This window comes from Myotis daubentonii, chromosome 19 (genome assembly GCF_963259705.1).
Source record: "Myotis daubentonii chromosome 19, mMyoDau2.1, whole genome shotgun sequence".
Classification (NCBI taxonomy): domain Eukaryota; kingdom Metazoa; phylum Chordata; class Mammalia; order Chiroptera; family Vespertilionidae; genus Myotis; species Myotis daubentonii.
Window position 1 is genome coordinate 16,067,435 of NC_081858.1, and position 6,000 is coordinate 16,073,434.

Genomic DNA, 6,000 nt, shown 5'->3' on the forward strand with positions numbered 1-6,000 from the left:
AATGTCCTATCCCCTGTCTGATTTCACTAAGATAATGTTAAATGCCTAAAAATCATTTCCCCTGGATTTTACTTAGACATAATCACCCAATTTTGGTCTAAATGTTTGCAAAAGAAACGTTTTCTAGAGAAGGAACATTTTACTTCAGTTTTTATTGTGACAAAACCATAAATGACATCGTTTAGAAAGTCATGAAAGTGTAAAAGGTCAACGTGGGAAAATAAGAGGAAAGCACAGCAAACCAGTCAATGCATTTTACCTGATCTCTTTAGACCCCCCCTTTCCTACACACAGCCTCCCATCCCTATAGACCTTGCGAATGGGGCGGGGGTCCTATCTGAAAGTGAGCTTAGTTCTCTTCATGCAAAGTCAAACCACCTGCAAAGAAGGTAAGATGATGGAGAACCCAACCTGCACAGGCCAGATGGGTGTGCTCCGGGGCCTGAGAGTTCTCTGTACCTCCCCACTCCAGGGCAGAGCTGTTTAAGTACTTTCCACAGAGGAGGCTGATGCGAACCACAGCCATCAATCAAAGCATCCCAAGTGAGTTCTTGCACAAACACACTACCTCGAGGAACTGATTTCCCTGGTTGATTACACTACTCAAACAAAGACAGATTTCCCAGATACTATATCCACGTTTTGGGGGTTGTTTTTTTTTTTTTTTTTTTTTTGCATGAAAGTTAAATAACATACAGGGGTGTTTTTTCTAGAAATATAAATGTTTCTGTTCTATACGCTGCCAAACACACACCCAAGGGCGGGTCTTCACAAAATGAAACAGGTTTGCACTCCATCCTTCTCATATAACTTAAAAGTAGGAGGCAGTTTATATCAACATGTGCATAACAGAAAACTACGGTAGTGGGTGTCTCTCTGGGTTCCTAAGAATGCTTTCTAGTTAAGGACTAATTTTTAAAAATGTCCAGAACCTTTCTGACGTTCCCTTTCATCTTGTCCTAAAAGTTGCACTACTCCCCCTCCCCCATCCATTTTCAGCTAAAGTAGACTACTCACAACAACAACAACAACAACAAACCGAGCTCTAAAATGCAATAGGATGTTTAGAATCATCCCAAGAACAAACCCGTTTCAGCCCCAGCCCTCTCCCACCGCCTCCTCCTGGACACTACCCACTGGGTAATGATGCCAAGCGTCAGCTGACAGCCTGCGGGTTATGGTGTCAGTGAGGCATGGCATCGGCATCGCCGGCCACCGGACTGAGAACCCATCTGTTACCTTTAAGTCCGACCTCCCGTTCCACGAGGTGTCCGACTCCGGGCGCGGAGGAGGCTGCCTTTCTGTGAATGCGGTTGGTTCTCTAGACCCCAGATCTCAGCTGGAAGGCAGCCTGCCCTCCGAGCACCTGCCACCCTCGGGAGCCCGGCCAGGAAGGACCAGCTTTCCGGAGCAGCCTCCTTGCGGACAGACAGCCGTCCACCTGACTCGGTGGGGTCCGGGGGAACAAGGAGGCGAAGACCAGAGAGTCCCTCCAACCCCCGCACCCCCCACTCTGTGATTTATGACTGACAGTCCTAGAGGTGGAGTGGAAGCCACAAGGGTTGGAAGCTGCGGGCTGAAATAAAGAGCGAGCTGCAATGTATGGAGACAGGAGAATGCAACCGCAGGGAGAGCTGCTGGGGAAGGAGAACGAGCTCCCGAGCTCCCGGGGCTGGGCAGGCACGGCGCCCGTGACAGCGGAGAGAGAGACCCCGTGCGGGACGTTTCTCCCGCTCGCCCCGCAGAAAGCACCGTCCCCAGGGCGCCCCGCGGGTGGAGGTTGAAGGGCGGGGACCCCCCCCTCTCCCTGGGGACGTGCCGGCGCCCCAGCTCCCCGCCAGGTTCGTCCCACCTGCCGGGCGGGTCCCTGTCACTGACACCCCGCCCTCCACCACGGGGCGGCCCAGCGGCCCCCGTCTCCGCCCGAGCCCCCGACCCCGCGCCCCTGGGCCCGCCGGCCGCCCGCCGCGACCGCCCGTCCCCCGACCCCGCGACGGGACCACCGCGCACCTCTCGGCGGCCCGGCGGAGCCCCCAGATCTCTCGCGGCAGCCGGCTCCCAGAGCCGCCCCAGGTCATCCCGCGCGGGCGGCTACGGCGGCGACAGCGATCAGAGCGGCCTCCACGCGCCAGGCGGGGGCGGGGCGGGGGCGCGGGTCCCCGCTCTCCTTGCGCCGCGCCGCGCCGCGCGCCCGGGCTCGGGGGAGGGGGCGGGGCGGAGTCACGGCGCGCGCCCCCGCCGCTGCGCCCGCCCGCCCAGGCCTCGGCGCGCGGGCGCGTGACCCGGCGCCGCGGGAGCGCGCCACGAGGCCGCCCCGCCCCGCCGGAGGGTGCGCGCGCAGCCGCCAGATCCACGGCAGGGACGGGACGTACCAATATTCGGGGGGGGACGCACCATGTGCAGGGCCACCTCCAGTCCCCTTCCTGCTTGTCCACAAGAGCTCCCCTCCCGTCAAAGGAGTTAATTCTCTGCTTTGGTTTAGGGCAGGTGATACGGAGGTGCCTCAGCAGCTCCCGGAGGTTGCTCTCACTCTCCTCCCCCTTTAAGGCCCCCGGAGACCGGCGGTGGAGCGGTCCGCAAGGGTCCGCACGTCCGCCGGCGCCCCGCCCAGGCCCCGCCCCTCAGTCCTCGGCGGCGCTCCCGACCTGTCTGTTCTCTCCACTCGTTTTTTTAAAATTGTTGACAGTATTACAAATGTCTTCCACTCCCCCGACCCTTTGCCCCCCTTCACCCCGCCCCCGCCTGCCCCAGGCCTTCACCGCACTTGTCTGTGTCCATGGGTGATGCATCTCCGCACGTAAGGTCTTCGGCTCATCTCTCCCCGGCCCCCCACCCCGATCTGTCTCTCTCCACTCTTACCTGGTGGCTGTCTCGCGGCTCCAGCTTCCCGCCGCTATGGTTCCGTCGCCTGTTCATTACTTTCCATGTTTCGTTTCTTCCTGGTTCCACAACCTCCCCTCCTGCCTTCACAGTCGCGCCAAACTGGCGGCAGAACTTAGGCTGGGAGTGAGCCTCTGTCCCGGTGAAACCAGCGTGGCCTTTGGGCCCAGAGTCTAACCAGCCCGTCCTTGGACCCGCCCCAAGTTATTTGATGTCACCGAACCTCAGTGGTTCAAACAGAAAAAGGGAAAAAATGATTTCTATACTGGGGGCCGGGGGTGGCGGGGCAGGTGGCGGATGCAAGAAACCACTTCCTTCTCACCTAAGTTCTACCTGGGCTAATCCATTGAACAGACAGATCAAGAGGAGAAAATGTCCAAAGTTTATTAGGGATCCACATGCAGCGGCGCCATGAGATATGAGACCCAAAGACACCTTAGGCAAGTGAGGTTTCTGTGCCATTTTGGATAAAAGAGGAGGGGAGGGTGGGGCAGGAGGGTGGGATTTCAAAAGGACCGAGGGCAATCCACGGGTGGGCAACATGTGGCAAACCAGTTCTTTCTGGGCACCCCAGGCCAGTGGGATCCAGAAGGGAGTTCGACCAACCAGGCTTTGCTAGATTTCTTCCTATCTGCCCCCCCCCCTTTTAATTCATGGGTGCTCAGGTGACATTACTAAGGGTGCCTTCCTGCAGCAGGTTTTTCTATCTGAATTCCTTTAGGCCAGTGGTTCTCAACCTCTAGCCCTTTAAATACAGTTCCTCATGTTGTGACCCAACCATAAAATTATTCTCGTTGCTACTTCATAACTGTAATGTTGCTACTGTAATGAATCGTCATGTAAATATCTGATATGCAGGATGGTCTTAGGCGACCCCTGTGAAAAGGTTGTTCGACCGCCAAAGGGGTCGAGACCCACAGGTTGAGAACCGCTGGTTTAGGCAGAAAAGGGGAGTGTCAAAGATTCTAAGCTTTTTCTTTTTTTCTTCTTCCTCTTCTTTCACCAGCTTAAAATCAATATTCCATATTTTGGGGTGGCAAAACTTCAGTCCTCCTCAATACTTAGTGAAAAGCACCTGCCACCGAGTGGCCATTCGAGGACTGTGACTTCTATATAAAATAATTACTATTAGCTGTTAGCTCATCTCTTTAATCAACACCCTTACTATCAGTTTAACTAACAAAAGGGGCCCTAATGATACCTGAAATTCCAAAACACTCAGTCCTGAACTTCAGGAGAAATACGCCCTTTAGAGACCTTTTTACTTGATTTTCACAAAGAAATGCTGTGAAAGTGTGGTCGTGTTCAAACAGTTTAGCTTTCTGCTTTAGCTGGAACCCGGGTCTTGGTGAAAGCATTGGTTCCTAAGAAAGTCGGTATAGGGAGGAGGATGGAGAAAGAAATCGCATTCTACTTCGCTCTCCATTGTTCCATTTTTTACTTATTCAAACCAAGAATCTCTATGCTCTTAACAAGGTAGAGTAAATGATTTTTCATTCAGCAAATAAGATGTCCTATAAACACTGAAGGTTTCACTGAAATGAGAGTTTTGTGGGAATGAATGGAATGGGAGTCTTGCAGTTTTGTCCCCGACCACAGCAGCACCACTGGGGATCATCACCAAGCTGGCCTGGTCATGTTGAAGGTTTTCCAACTCAACGGTGATTTCACATGTTTTGCTTTTGATCATGGCTTTGGATTTGATTGGATCTTCTTTACATAAGGGAAAAAAATCTATTTAAAACTGAAAAGCGGGGGAGGGAAAATGACCATCAAAAGTCAGTTGGGCCCTGCTGGCGTGGCTCAGTGGTTGAACGTTGACCTGTGAACCAGGAAGTCAGGGTTCGATTCCCGGCCAGGGCGCGTGCCTGGGTTTCGGGCTCAGTCCCCAGTGTAGGGCATGCAGGAGGCAGCCGATCAATGATTCTCTCATCATGGATGTTTCTATCGCTCTCTCCCTCTCCCTTCCTCTCTGAAATCAATAAAAATACTTTTTTTTTTTAAAAGTCAATTAGCTCAGGACCTTTTTTCTTACTCGCCGCTAAAGGTTCCAAAGCTCAAGACTCCTGCGACCCGCACAATACATTGGACCCAGAGGCTTAAGCAATAACAGAAGTCATTTGTCACCATTTGGATGTTTTCCAAATTTACCCAACAAATATGCAGGAAGTTCTGATTATTTATGAGGTAACTTAATATTGACATGTTATTAAATGACCTGACCCTCCTCTGAGCATTTGGAATTGCACAGCTAATGACGGCAGGATAACTCCCCTCCCAAGGCTAGAAGGTTGGTAATCAACAGTTTTCCTCAGCAAGATTGATTTCCTTCAGAAAGAAATTCAAATCAATCGACTGTCTTCTCGCCGTCGTGTACATTTCCTGAACTGCGTGCAAGAGGATTTCACGGAGAGCGAGATTTCTATGGCCTTTTTTTATGCTGAGCAGGCTAAGCTCCGGAGACGCACTGCCTAAACCCATTACACACAGATCACCTAACGCCGTGACTGCGTTTGTGATGCTAGATTAATTTACCCACACCCCAGGTCGGGAGAAAACGACTTTACACATCTTCTTTGCACTAGCAAAGAATGTAGAGATCATTTTACAGGAAAGAGAAAGACAGGTCTGTACTGGAGGCCAGCCCTGGGCAGATACGGATGCCACCTTCCCTGTCATTCAGGAGCCCCTTGCCTGAGACATGAAAGAAAGCCAGAGGCCTGAAAGAGAACGATGAGGAGTTGGGGATATTTACAAAGGGCAGTGACTAAGGACTGAGTAATCTGAGGCTGGATGGTCTCACAGAGAAAGCATTGACGTGAGGGTTGGGAACCCTGTCCAGTATCGTTTAGCCCCAGATCCCGCGTTCTCCTGCTGTCTGCTCTGTGAACTTGCGCCAACCACTTGGTCTCTACGGTAGAATTTCCCCTTCTTCCGAGAGGGAAAATGAGCGACAATGTGTCGAGGTCTCTAAGGGGCTGGCATTGTTCGAGTGAATTCTGGCAGCTTCCACAGCTCTCGCATAGGTTCAAACAAAAAAAAAAGTCGCCAGGACCGTTGCCTGGAGGATTTGGTTTTAAGTCCCGAGGGCACCCAACACAGAAGGCGGCTCTGACCGCA

At 52.7% G+C, this 6,000-nt stretch overlaps 1 protein-coding gene across 4 annotated transcripts in view; it reads right to left on the reverse strand.

Annotated features, from left to right (window-relative positions):
• The window catches only part of CDON (cell adhesion associated, oncogene regulated), a 75,396-nt gene extending 72,410 nt beyond the window's left edge, over nt 1-2,986 (reverse strand). For 2 of the 4 annotated variants that reach the window (XM_059676689.1, XM_059676687.1), the window contains exons 1-2: nt 2,011-2,206; nt 1,240-1,576 (exon numbers count right to left, since the gene is read on the reverse strand). The gene's annotated coding sequence lies outside the window, so the exon portion shown is untranslated. Of the gene's footprint in view, nt 1-1,239; nt 1,577-2,010; nt 2,207-2,859 lie in introns of those variants that run through there. The other 2 variants (XM_059676690.1, XM_059676686.1) reach the window with 2 other exon arrangements.
• Nucleotides 2,987-6,000: the final 3,014 nt, after the last annotated feature.